Source organism: Podarcis gaigeae, assembly GCF_964106915.1.
Source record: "Podarcis gaigeae genome assembly, chromosome: 3".
Classification (NCBI taxonomy): Eukaryota; Metazoa; Chordata; class Lepidosauria; order Squamata; family Lacertidae; genus Podarcis; species Podarcis gaigeae.
In genome coordinates, this window is record NC_139680.1 from 12,980,928 (window position 1) to 12,995,535 (window position 14,608).

At 42.5% G+C, this 14,608-nt stretch overlaps 1 protein-coding gene and 1 long non-coding RNA gene across 4 annotated transcripts in view; one reads left to right on the forward strand and one right to left on the reverse strand.

Moving 5' to 3' along the window:
- Positions 1–14,520, reverse strand: part of LOC310840692 — a 28,682-nt gene extending 14,162 nt beyond the window's left edge. Inside the window, exons 1-4 of the long non-coding RNA XR_014561999.1 lie at positions 13,350–14,520; positions 13,016–13,155; positions 12,232–12,327; positions 3,790–3,915 (exon numbers count right to left, since the gene is read on the reverse strand). This is a non-coding gene — a long non-coding RNA (uncharacterized lncRNA). The remainder of the gene's footprint in view (positions 1–3,789; positions 3,916–12,231; positions 12,328–13,015; positions 13,156–13,349) is intronic.
- Positions 1–14,608, forward strand: part of PLCB1 (phospholipase C beta 1) — a 460,081-nt gene that overhangs the window by 156,941 nt on the left and 288,532 nt on the right. The gene's annotated exons all lie outside the window — the stretch shown is intronic.

Genomic DNA, 14,608 nt, shown 5'->3' on the forward strand with positions numbered 1-14,608 from the left:
TCAGCAAGTCCTAAAGACCCCATTAAATTGATCTGGTAGACGTATGGACCCTGATGGCTTCTGACTTTTTCTAGGGGATTTGTTTCATGGATGTGACTGGCATTCATGCTGTGGCTCTGGTCACTCTCTGTAATGTTGAGATGGCCTAAGCACCGGTCTAAAGCAGGGTTTCCCAAACTTGGATTTCTAGCTGGACTACGATCCCCATCATCCCTGATCACTGGTCATGCTAGCTAGGGATGATGGGAGTTGTAGTCTAAAACAGCTGGAAACCCAAGTTTGGGAAACCCTGGTCTTAAAGGCTCCAAGACACCCATGTCCTAAAAGAATCCACACCATTCCTTGGTTTACTAAGGAGTTGAGGAGCATGAAACAGCTGTGTTGACAGCTGGAGCACAAGTGCTAAAAGACTCATGATGAAGCTTTGGAATGATCCTCATCCTTACTTTATTCCTGGAACCCATACACCCAATCAGCACTGTAATGTCAGTGAGTTTATGCCTGAGTATTATCAGCTGCTCTGCTGGCTGTCCTTACATGCTTCTGGGATGAAGGCAAGCAACAAAGCACAGAGTTTATTTATTTAAAACCACTTTCACAAAGAACCTAGGGTGGGGCACACTAAAACGACACTGCAATACACACACACATACAACATTTAAAAATATGCAAGCTGGGAAAGTAAATTACAACCCCACAGAAAATTAATGCCCCCAAAGCCTGGATTTCAGTTCTGAAATTTTGTTATCAACTGAAACTTTGGAGACTTTAAATATGTTGGCATAGTCTTCAGTATTTACAGATCACAGATAATGTTTTGGCTGTGGAATCAAGCCGTGAGATCAGTTTAGAAGATCTACTCTGGAAGAGTGTTGTTAATGTTTAACTTGCAACATGGGGCCACATTGACTTTTCAAGTACAGTGTAGTACATCTACCAATATTGATGATACTGGGGGGTGTCTTAATGTCCTGGGGCAGGCGATTTATTTTTTTAAAAAAAACTTGTCCCACATTCATTATTTGAGTGTATAATATGGATAGTTCCTCCACTCTCACACACATGCACACACTCAGTAATGATACCACCTTTGTCTATTTTACTGTTACAGTAATTTGGCCTAGTTTTGCTTTCCAAACTCTTTATGTACAGATAGTGCCATGTGAGCAATTAAGCACTACTGTTGTCAGTCAAACTAGAAACACTGTGTGCTTGGCAGATGTTTCAGTATTTATGTGATTTTCTTCAGTACATAATTATAATATATATTTAGGCACCAATTTCATAGATGAAAATCAAAGGCGGTTTTCAAAGTCATTTGTGTTGGAGTGGTTTCTGTCTTTGCTGCTTTCTCATACACATTGAGCTTACTGCTTTTCATCCTTGTAAACTTATGTAGACCTTCCCAATAGTTATGCATGATTGAAAGCGGAACCAGCACTAACTCCAAACTAAAGTTGCATCTGCCTGATTTAAACAAAGCTTCAGTTTGGAACCCTTTATACATTCCAAAATGAATTATAAGAGGAAAACGTAGAACGCTTTTCTCCTGCATGGTCTGTGTATCCTGATGTTCTATGTATTAATTAAATTATATATATATATATATATATATATATATATATATATATATATATAATCTCGATATTATTACATCAATATAATTTTGTGCACTGTAATTTCATTGATGTGCAAAATGCTTAAGTCAAAATGAAATGATGGCAAATTGCTAAAGCATTGGCACTGTTCTGGAGACCAGATCAGTCCATTTGGACCCCTGGATTTTCCAAAATCTGGAAAGTTGGGTGGAGATAATTCTCTGGGCATCCTGAGAGAGGAGCTGTTTCTCTTGTTTGTTTTCAGTTGGACTTGCTGTTTCTCTTGTTTGTTTTCAGTTGGACTTGATGCAGCACAGCCTAAGGTTTGGGAGGAACAAAAAGTTAGTTCTTGCTTGATGCAGTTTAATGGCATGCAAGCAGAGAATTGCGTCAGTAAAACTGCTTACACTAAACATTGCATAATTCAAGGCTTTAAGTATTTAACAATCTGCATGATAAATGATGCAGCACAGCTCAAAAGCAGCTGAGATGGAAAACCCCTGCTCTGTGCCAAAATGGACAAGATTTGTTGACTGGATTCTTAGTAGAAACATGTCAAAAGTCATGGAAGCCCATGTATGTGTGAGGCCTAGACAGTTTCTCGATTGCTGTGAATTCAGGCCTGAGCTGCTTCTCCAATGTGCATTTTGATTATAATTATATTATAAGGGTCTCCCAAGTTTGCTGGGTCCCAGGGTTTTGGAATTGTTTCTCCAGGCAGGAGGGTTAGAATCAAAGGGATAGGCTAGTTTCTCATTGGCTCAAAAGAGTTTGCTATTTGGATGAATCTTATCAAAAGAACATTGACAATTTGGAAATTGCTTCTTCAACCAGTATCCACTCCTCAACTTCTTGCCGTCCTCTGCCTCCATCAACCACCTCTAGACTCCATCCCTGTCTGAACAGGTTCCAAACCATGACCTGCCAAGAACTTCTGTCAGGAGTGTGTGCAGGAGCCAGGCCCTGTGACCGGTAGGGCTTCCCAGGACTGGGGCTTTCCTAAGTTTGTTCTGAAGAGGCAAGGCATGGCCATACAGGTGAGGCCAATTTGGTAACTCACAGCACCTGGTGGCAAGAGGCGGGAAGGGATATAAGGTCAGCATTTCCCTTTGGCTCTTTGCCGCAGCAACATGCTTCCTGCTGAAGTGAAGGCACAAGACAGGAGTTGATCATCATGTGAGCTGTGCGCAGGTGGTCTGAAGTGAGCTGCTGCCATTCCTGTGGAGCCTCCTTTTATTAAGACAAATATGCAAGCCAGGCAAATACCTTTACACATCTTACGTCCCGAGATCGTGGGGTGGTACAAAGCTATTTTGGCACCTGTTCCACAGCGTCATTTTCCCCTTGCACAGTGTATGACGAAGGAGACAAAAGGTCTTAGGGACAAAAGGTTACAGACAGGACACCGCTGACTGCTGAGACCACAAAAGGTCAGACATAGGGGACAATGTTCCGACAGCCGTGGCTTGTCTGAGGGGGGGGGGGGGTTCCCTGCACCCCAGGGTCACGCGTGCAGGCAGACTGTGGCTGCCTGCTGGTGGAGAGTGTGTTCCCTCCGGACCTCACTGTCCACTCCGCGATATCCCTACACCTGCCTTGCTGCGTTTGTCCTCTTGACTCCTTTCTTCCTGACCCTCGGACCCTTGGCTTCCTGATTCATGGCTTCCGCACTTCCGTTCCTGCTTCCACTCTGCCATTTAGCCCCCACTCCCGATGTCCTCCACCGGGATCTCAACCGCCCGTAAACCGGACCGTGACAACTTCCTTGTTCTCAGCCACATGAGTCCTCGCAACATGTGATTGAGGGAGTCCCTCTTGATCAGGTGCAGCAAACCTCCTGCAGCTTTAGTGGCTGTAATCCCGACCCCGCTCTTCAGATATAACTCAGACCCAGGGCAAGCCAGCAAATTAACCATTTGATTTTGTTTTCTGTTAAATTTTTGAAGCTGTTTTTCTCTTTTCTGTACAAGGCAGGGATATTGAATCATCTTTTATTTCTTTTTTGCAGCCTTTGGGGTGACCATATTGTGCATATGAAAGTGTTGTCTTGCTGTGGATAGATTTTTTAAAAATCAGACTAGCATCTCATTTCTGTTCACTCTGATAGTTGCTCATACAAATCAAAGGCACTCCTGGCTTCCTTGTATGTTCAGTTAGCTGAAGTGTAGGGAATACAAATTGTGTATCTCACCTCTGGCTGTCTTAGGAACCACAGATAACACGCTAATGGGTAATTGGGAATCTTTTTGTTGTTCATTCTAGTGTCCCGCAGCGCACTTGGAGAATCACGGCAGCTGATCATTCAGGATATAAACAGCTAGGTGTAAGATGAGATAGATAGATAGAAATTACCATATTGCATTAGGGATAATTGCAAACTCTAGAGATATGTTGGATGGATGAGCAACCTGCCATATGGCTGTTTTCATGTTTACCCAGTAGAACGTAATGCAGAAAAATGGTTTCCTTCCCTGTACTAATTAATGAACTGATCTCGCTTTCCAAAGTACTGTTACAGTATTGTCAAGTGGTCCTGAACATCACAGCTATTGTATGTACTCAGTGATTGGGATCCATTGGCCTTTGCACTGTCATGAAGTTGCCTTAATGCAATACCTCTGCACAGCTCAGATCGTTAAAAATGCTCTCTAGTACAGTGGTACCTTGGGTTACAGACGCTTCAGGTTACAGACTCCACTAACCCAGAAATACTACCTCGAGTTAAGAACTTTGCTTCAGGATGAGAAGAGAAATCTCGCAGTGGCGGCACAGTGGCAGCAGGAGGCCCCTTTAGCTAAAGTGGTCCCTCAGGTTAAGAACAGTTTCAGGTTAAGAACAGACCTCCAGAACGAATTAAGTTCTTAACCCGAGGTACCACTGTACTAATTGGGTTGTCCTAGAATGGCATCATTTTGTTTTGTGCGTTTTTGAATCCAGGATTAAAAGCTTTCATGAAAGCCATTATTATTATTATTATTATTATTATTATTATTATTATTATTATTATTATTAAACTTTATTTGACAGGCAACATAAAATTACACAACATCTCACATCACACCATAATATACTACAGAACAGAACAATACACAACTATGCATTATATACATCACCAATCATTACTTTTATCTATAACTAATTTACAGAACAGAAAGAAGAAAAAAGAAAAGAAAGAGAATTAAGGGAAAATAAAGTTGACTTCCAATTAAAATCCATTGTACTACCACTTATTTTGATTGTTTTACACACAGCATCATACTATTATTTTGTTTTCATAATTCTTATCCAAAGTACATGACTATTTATCACATTTGTCTTACAAGAATCAGTCAAGGTCTGCCAGGAGATTTTCGTTGTTACAGTAATTTTTCAAGTAATGTTTAAATATTTCCCATTCTTTATGTACCTTCTGCAGTCGGATATCCTCTGATTCTCTCCCTCATTATGGCCAGCTGTAAATATTCTATCATTTGGACCTGCTATTCGATTGTTGTAGGAATCTTTTTGCTTTTTCAGCTCCTTTCTACCAGAATCCTGGCTTCGGTTGTTGTGTACATGAATAGTGGTCTGACATTATTTTTTATTTCTGATGACATTATCCCTAGAACGAAGGCCTCCGGGGTTTTTTGAGAACGAGAACCTGAGTAGTTTTAAAAATTCATTATAAATAGAATCCCAGAATTCTCTAATTGCCGTGCATTCCCATCACATATGCGTATAAGAGCCTGTACCTTTTTTTGCACCCCCAGCAAACTTCTGATTTTTTAAATACATTTTAGCCAGTTTAGCTGGGGTGAGGTGCCATCTATACATTAAAGCCATTCTCCAGGATATCAGCGCTGCTCTCAACATCAGTTTTAGGGGTGTCATCTCTTCTATGGGTTGCTTTGGACTTTGGAGCTGTTTCCACTTTTCATTCTTGCCAATGATCACCTCCATTTCCCCGTGTTTATTTGATGGAATCTGTTAAGTTGTGGGTGAACATATCAGACGACACAGCAATTCTTCAGACAGCTCTTGTTTATTCACAGGCCAGAACAGAACTGAACTGAAGGGTTCAGCCAACCTGCTTATATAGAGCTCAACTACAAAGCAACAGTAACAATTTTCTGTAACTATCCAATCACTGAATGTCACTTTCAATTCCTTATTTGCATATGCGGGCCTGAGTGAAAACTATCTACAGTATCCCCCTGCTGGCCCAGGGTAAGAACTTCAGTACATAACAGAATCCCTTGAAAATGGCTCTGCTTCACATTAGAAGGCTGCAAATGGCCCTCGGGCATTTTAGCCTACAGAGCACAACTCATGACCAAGCTTGGGGAAGCTTCCCAACTCAGTTGAAGTTGAAGTCTAGGCAGAGCATTTATACTGCAACATTTACACTAATGTACTATTTTGGCTGGGATGCAAATACTTCCTGTGTGAGAGGAGGGACACTTCCACCTGCGCTAGAGAAAGAGTGTGTGCGTCTTCAGTCCTCCTCTCTGTGCTGGATCATATGCTATTCTGAGGATACAGGAACCCTACAGAAACAGCTTGCAGGGTGTGAGAGATGGCAGTAGCAAGGCGGTGGGAAAGTCCCATTGTCTGGCTCAGAGTTCTTTTGGATCCAAGCCAGTATTAAATGCCTAATATTGTGATAGGCGCTGCACAAATTAAATCCAAAATAAAGTCTCTGCCAGTGTTTGTTTGTTGTTTTGTTTTGTTCCAATCTAACAAAAACCAGACACAAAAGGGATAGGGAATGGGAAGGGATAATTAAAATAAGTAAAAGTAATTATAAAAGGCATAAACAAAGAAAATCTTTCTGACTGATTGCCAAAAGTAAATAAGTTTCCAGAAGATACCTTTGATTGTGGTAGCAGTTTCGCCCCTGTAACCCAATGTGGTGATCAAAGGTGTTTTGTTTTGTTTTTAATATAGAGATGCTGATTTGAAATTAACAAGAAAAGTGGTGTGGATGATACAGGAAATAATTCATGCTGGAAAGCTTTCGTCTCAGCAGCTGGCTTTCTTACGGAATCTTAAAAGTGCTTGTTACCATTTTCTGAAACCTAAATACATTCTTAAATTAATTTGAGTCATTTCCCATGGCAAATATCTTTATCTCGTTGCTTTATCCAAGGTGTCAGTGTTCATTGGTTTTTAGCATCACTTTCATAATAATATTTGGATCCTGAGCTTAGAAATTTCATATTGCCCATCCTTTTGGTATATTTTGAAATTTATGGGTGATTAATATTTTTACATCAACCAACATTGGGCTTTCAGTACTTCTAAGAGCATAACTTCTCACTGCATAAATTAACTTTGGCTGAGTTGCAATTTCTCCTTTATAGCCTGAATTTCCAATAACCAAGTAAATGAACAATGAACTTCTACCTTCAGGCAGACTGCTGATTATCCATACTAGAAATTCTGGCATGTGCTTGGGAGTTGTGGATAAGAAAAACTTAATCTTGGACTTAACTTTTGCACCTTCAGATTGAACAAGTTCAGTTACCTTGTAGAAGAACTGAATTTCAGCTGAATTTTTGAGAGCTTAATAACTAAAGCAATTGTAAAAGGCTTACAAGGAATCATATGTATTATAACTGCCTTAATAGTTGTTGAAATAAAACATGCTAATCCTCCAGTGGCCCTACCTCCTTAGTGGAGGGAATGGCTGCCAGAAACTGGCCCCTATAGCCATTAAGCACTCTGATGCTTTCTTCTGAGCATGCTTGGGCCAATCTTCTGTAGATTTGGCAATGAGGCATAGGTTTCCTAATCCCACCCCCTGCCAACACAGGAGTTGATGGGCTTGCAAGCAGGAAGAACAGCTGTCCAGCTTGGAGGAAAACTTTCATTGAAGTAAGGGTTCAGGATATGAGAGCTGCTGTGGTCAGAGTGATAGACCAGGACTAGGGAAATCCAGGTTCAAATTCCCACTCATCTATGAAGCTCATTGTTCATTCAAAAACGTTATTGTAGAGTTGGAAAAGGTTCAGGAAATGGCAGTCTTAATGATCAAGGGGATGGAGCAACTTCTGCATGTGGAAAAGTTGCAACATTGGGGAGCTTTGTACTTTAAAGATAAGGTAAGAAGCAGCAGGGTACATGTTTTTAAAATTATCCCAGAGATGGAAGGAAGCGACAATCCCAACCAGAGAAGAATGGCAAACGAAGTTGATGGACTATGCCGAAATGGCAAAATTAACTGGGAAGCTCAGGAACCAAGAAGACAATAGATGTAAAAAATAATGGGAAAAGTTTATAATGTATATACAAAATTATTGTGAACAGGTCAAAACATTAGCAGGATTCTAAACACACTCGTATTGTAACAGAATGTATTGATAACCTAGGAAGATACAAAAATGGATGAGATCATCTCTCCATCAGGACTTTTATAATACACTACCACAGGATACAAAGTACAAGAATAATTTGAGGAATCAAATGTTCTATTTTGTCTGTTAAATCATCAGTGAACTCATCCAGTGTTGAAGTGGTTTTGATCAAGTGTGTTCAACCTGTGGAAATCCATTGTGAAAATTCAATGGAGTCACTCCCTGATACCCAATTTTCATAACGTCAAAGTCCAATATCCCCAAATTAAAACAAGTATGCACTTTTGGATAACTAATATTATGTTAATTTTTATGATGAACAACTTTGTTTCCTTAATTTTTTTTTCTATTACAGCTAGGGATTGTAGGAAAGTTGTACCCAGTAGCCATTTTTCCCCACGGTGTCCAAAAAATGTAATTTTTTTGTTACAAGGAATAAAAAATCCAAAAATTTAATTATTTGTCAAGAAAGAGCATGTCTTTGCAATAATTTTCAATATCAAAAACTTTGAGTTCCGTCATGCCCACATGCTGTAAATAGAGGTTTTCTAAACTTAGTTTTTCCACCAAAAAAAGTACATTTATAAACTATATCTTCCTGAATCCCCAAATGGTGGATTCACTCCTTGTCGTGGTGAGTGGGCTTGCAAGTTGCTATGATCCTTCTGAGTGAAACCGCCGGGAGTCTCGTACTCCCAGCAGGGTCACCCAAGGCAGTAAGGTCAAGAGGGAGGAGATAGACAAAGAATAATCCAAGAATGATCCAAGACATCAATAGTTTCAATTTGAGCACAGGATTGGCAAGCAGGGTGGAGGGAGAGCTGTTTTGCGCATTCAAAATCCCCTCTCCCCAAATGCTTTCCCACCTACAATTGAAAATATGCAGGTTATCTTAAGGTTACCAGACGTCCCCGTTTCCCAGGAACAGTCTCCAGATTTATAAATCAGTCCCCATACAAAATCCATCGAAGTTGAAAAGTGTCCTCGGATGCATTGAAAAAAATCTGGTAACTTTAGGTTATCTGTGTCTATTTTCCTCTAGGGTAGAAAAACAGATTAAGCAGAAAAACCCTCAACAGTGGTCATGGAAGGAGTTGAATATGATTTCTGAAAAAATGCCTGAAAATGTGATGGCAAAGAAAGCTGAAAACCTGACTCAGGGGGAAAAACCCAACAACTCTAATTCATGGTGGGTGGTATATTTCTCATGGGTGACTCATTTTTATTTTTTTTCATATTTAGAAAGATAAACATTTTAGAGGAAGCAGATGGTGGTAGAAGTCCGGCATGTTTATGCAGTGTAGATAGGCATATGAGAAAGAAATAAAAACTCCATGCACACAGATGTTTAAAGATCAGATGTGGCCTTTAATCAGATGTATTTCCTTGGTGCCAGATATGGCTTGTGTGTCAACGATAGTGGATGGGAAATGCAAAAAAATTAAATGTAAGTGAGAAAATGCCAGTTTAATCACCGCAAAACAGATAATCAGAGGGTGTGCCCAAATGACAGCAAAGATGCCATTTCCTCTAGATCTTGCCTGAATGGGATCAGTGTTTGTGTGCTTTAAAGTTTCCCTACTGACTGCAAGTATGAATTTAATTTCTCTAGACTCTTGTTTGGCATAACTGAAAACTCTAGAGGGTGGTGGAAACAAAACAGGAAAAGGTTTAGATTTCCTCCTTGCTTTTGAATTGCATGCCAGCATGGTATTCGGTGAAATACAATGGTGCACTATGCAGGAATGGTTGACTGCTACTGTTTGCAGATATGAAACAAGGGGTGTATTTAATGGCTGTAACCCTAGAAAAGCATTTCTCCCCTGAACACTGTTAAAAATGTATTACGCAGAGAAGTGGCATGCTGTATGTGTACGCGCGCGTGTGATCTTTCTCTCCCCAGGTATATTTTTTTTTAAATCAAGGTGGTGGTGAGAGACTTTGGGAAAGCCTTCATGAACAGCAGTCTTAACCCCTTTCTTCTGCTAATGGCAGATAATTATACTTTTCAAAGAGTTGGCTGATTTCTTTCCAGGGGTGGGGGCAGAAAATACCTATTGTGTAGCTTAAGTGCCTGATGTGCTTGGAAGCAATTCAGTAGGTGGCATTGTTTGGAAAGCTGGGGGGAAGCTAAAGGTGGCAGGCTAATTGCTACATTGGGGTGAGCCGCTGGAGACAAGGCGATCAGATTCACAGAACTTTTTCAGCTTGTCCTGAGTTTTGTTACAGGCCCAAGGAAACAAAGATGATTTAGAGGGTTTGGCAAGCTTGAAGAGGAAAATCAATTGTGTTTCAAGGGCATTAGTATTGAACAGAAACATCAAAGCCTTTCTGTATCTTTGCTTTCTTTTCTTCCCCCCTCTTTTTTTAGAAAAAGCTTTTGTTGGTTTTAGGAACAACCTTTTCTCTCTGGTCTGCGATTCTGGTGGATGGAAAGGAAAGGAAGCTGATGGCCCCATTAATATGAAACCTGTATCAGTGTTCCTGATTAAAAATGTGTGCTGTATTACAGAACCCTGTACAGTGGTTCCTCAGGTTAAGAACTTAATTCGTTCTGGAGGACCGTTCTTAACCTGAAACTGTTCTTAACCTGAAGCACCACTTTAGCTAATGGGGCCTCCCGCTACCACTGCTGCGCAGTTTCTTTTCTCATCCTGAAGCAAAGTTCTTAACCCGAAGTACTATTTCTGGGTTAGCGGAGTCTGTAACCTGAAGCGTCTGTAACCCGAGGTACCACTGTATGTTGAAAGTACATATCTTGAACTCAGTAGTTTTAACACATTGTCATAAAAAGCTTCCTTAAACCAAGATTAAAGCATTTTGTGCCTCACTAAGTATAATTAAAAGCATGTCTGCATGTTCTTAATTAAGGGGATCAGGTTTTCTCAAATAATGCACTCAGTCGTTGCAATTAACACACACAAAGGTTTTATACAGAACATGGGTGCAGTGTAGGCTCTGGATTACTCCATTCATCCATGGGATGCTAGGAAATGGAATGGCAGCTTTGCCCCCATATAAGTGTTGAACATCCAGCTCTGCCCTAAAATTTCAAACTGGTCAACCTCTACAGACCCTCCAGGTGCCCCTATTTTCCAGGGACGTCCCTGATTTAGAGAAGCTGTCCCAGTTTCTGATTTGATCCCAGAACGCCCCACTTTTCCTTAGGTTGACCCTATTTTCTTTAGAGAAATGTTGGAGGGTTTGGAGTTATCCAGCCCCCAAGCCATCTGAAGGCAGCCCTGTATGAGGAAGTTTAAAAGTAAAATAAAAATGTTTAATGTTTTAATGTGTTTTTACATATGTTGGAAGCTGCCCAACGTAAGCTGGGGAACCAAATAAGTTGTGTGGGGTATAAATAATAAAATTATCTTTCTCCATTTTCATCAAAGACATGTTGGAGGGTATGCCTCCATGCTGTAAAGGTAAAGGTAAAGGTAAAGGTACCCCTGCCCGTACGGGCCAGTCTTGACAGACTCTGGGGTTGTGCGCCCATCTCACTCAAGAGGCCAGGGGCCAGCGCTGTCCGGAGACACTTCCGGGTCACGTGGCCAGCGTGACATCGCTGCTCTGGCGAGCCAGAGCCGCACACGGAAACGCCGTTTACCTTCCCGCTAGTAAGCGGTCCCTATTTATCTACTTGCACCCGGAGGTGCTTTCGAACTGCTTGGTTGGCAGGCGCTGGGACCGAGCAGCGGGAGCGCACCCCGCCGCAGGGATTCGAACCGCCGACCTTTCGATCGGCAAGTCCTAGGCGCTGAGGCTTTAACCCACAGCGCCACCTGCGTCCCCCGCCTCCATGCTGTACTGAACATCAAAGGCAGACAGTTTTCACTCTTATTTCTGGAAGGGAGAAGCTCAAAATTGATTGGTACAGCACTCTCAAACATCTTGACAGCGAAAGGGGGCTATTGGGTATGGGGCTGATACACTTCCTGATAAATCTCATTTCATGTTTCACCACACACCACTGCCACTCTGGACAGTGTTTTTGGTACGATCTGTACCAATTCCTTCTCAGTTCCTAGCTTTTTGTCTACTTTCTCCTGTCTATGAGTAGCTGCACCAATCATATTTGGCTGTACCACAATGCCAAAAAGTCCGTTTAGAGTGAGGGTGGACAGTTTCAACCCTGTTTGAAGACCCTCGCTTTAACAATAAGGGGTGTTTTTTGCAGAGGTGAAAGGGTTGGAAAACATCTTCCATTTGGGCTTGGCTCTTTTTAAGTAAGGAAAGTGACACATGGGTTTGTAATAATAATAATAGTAGTAGTAATAATAGTAATAGTAATAATATACCTGGGGAGAGAAGCTTTTTATGAAACGCATATGGCTGGGTTTCCCAGCTGCTTGCTCTGAGTGGCACCTTTTCTCTCTCTCTGCTTTCCATTCATCCTGAGGAAATGATAGCTGTTCCTTCCAGTCTCCCTCTTTTCATTCTTTGATTGCTGATACAACTACCTTCCACTGCCTGGTCTTCCTCTCTCCTGTCTAATCCGTCCTCCAGGCACAAGCTGAAATCTGAAGCCTCGCTCTCCCTGAGCTCGCATGCCAAGGGCCTGCTATTCTTCTGCTTGCTTGCAGACTGTCAGTTTGTCAAACTATGCCAAACCTGGGCTGGCTCTGTAAGCTGTCACCCTGCTATATCTGGATAATGGCAACAATCCTGTGTCTACCTCCATAATTTCTGTCTGGTGTCCTTGTTAAGAGTGTTGGACTGGAAAGACCTAAATCCTCCCTTAGACATGAAGAGGAACCGAGTGGCAACCTTAAACCAACCAGCCTTACGTAAATCTCAGCCCAGCCCAACTCTTGAGTGGGTTGTGAGGATAAAAAAAAAAAGCAGAAGCCTCCTTGGAGGAAAGGCAGAATAGAAATGTAATGAGCAGATTAAGTAAACAAGGTAAAATAACTATAATCTGCCTCTTTTGTGCCAGGCCGTCATGAGGTAATTGTCTTTTAGCAGAAGTCCTGCAGTAGCTAAGCTGCCCACCCGCCAGCTTCCCTCCTTTCCTCTTTCTGCCTACGCATTGCAGCCTATTCCAGTGACAGAGACACTAGTGACTATATTGCGGCCACCCACCTCAATAAAAGAAAGGGAGACTATGCCTCCACGCTCCTGCTTCTGTCTGCTTCAAAGAGAAAGAGAGAGACTGGCCATTGTGATGGTGCCCACCTGTAGGAGAGAGACTGGCCATTGTGACCTCATGCTGACCTGCCCACCTGGAGGAGAGAGACTGGCCATTGTGACCACGCTGATGCTGTCCACCTGGAAGTCTCAGGGAGACTGGCCATTGTGATCTCATGCTGATGCTGCCCATCTGGAGGAGAGAGACTGGCCATTGTGATCTCACACTGATGGTGCCCACCTGGAGGAGAGAGACTGGCTATTGTGACCTCATGCAGATGCTGTCCACCTGGAGGAGAGAGACTGGCCATTGTGACCTCACGCTGATGCTGCCCACCTGGAGGAGAGAGGCTGGCCATTGTGACCTCACACTGATGCTGCCTGCCTGAAAGGGAGTGGGAGAGAGACACTTCCCTCTCGTCCTACATGTCAACCACTTTCATAGGAGAGATGCCATTTGCACCCTGAACCAGATAGGAGATTCTTCACTCGCACCCCCCTTTTTCCTTTCAAATGCAAGGTTCATCTCTCCTCAGGCAGACAGGCTCCACTGTCCACAAATGAGTGTGGTTTTTTTTTTTTTTTTTGCATAGGATAGCTGCTCTCTCATGCCAGCTGTCAGTGATGATAACTTCTCCCTGTGCTTTCTCTTCCTACTGCCTGCCAATTATGTATCCGATGAATGGGGAGCCACTATCCCCATTAACAGCCACCGTCTGGAGATGACAAAGCAGCAGAGAGCCAATTTGCAAAGCATTGTGTTTATTTTCATAGAAAACAACAGGAAGCTACAATCTAAATTAAAAGCGAAACTAAACTCCTGTGTTCTTCAAGAGCCACAGTTCTTACAATGATGCTTAGTACCATAGATGTTTGATATGACATGTCCTCTCAAGCTGTCTTCCCTCACCCTTTCTCTGTCTATAGTTGCTTAGCATGATACATGTTGAGTTCTTATCTTCCTTCTGCCCCGGCCGTTTGTCAGTTTGGGATACTGCTGGCCTGCGGAGGAGAAACACAGCTAGCAGCTTTATCGGCCTTTTCTGAGTGTATCACTTGCCAGGATGCCCAGCTGTGCTACTTTGTGGCATAACCAATACTCAACTCAAACTGTGATTTATCCTCCAGCTAGTGACTATTTCAACACACATTAAGTGCACCAGAAAAGGCCAAAGGTGCCAGAGATGCCAGTACAGTTCCAAAATAATTATTGATGCTGGTGGGTTGCCTTGGTGCCCAACTTGTGGATTTCCTGGAAGAGCCAGCCTGGCCATAGGTAAAGGTAAAGGGACCCCTGACCATTAGGTCCAGTCGTGGCCGACTCTGGGGTTGCGGTGCTCATCTCGCTTTATTGGCCGAGGGAGCCGGCGTACAGCTTCCGGGTCATGTGGCCAGCATGACTAAGCCGCTTCTGGTGAACCAGAGCAGCGCACGGAAACGCCATTTACCTTCCTGCCTACCTATTTATCTACTTGCATTTTGACACACTTTCGAACTGTTAGGTTGGCAGGAGCAGGGACCGAGCAACGGGAGCTCACCCCGTCACAG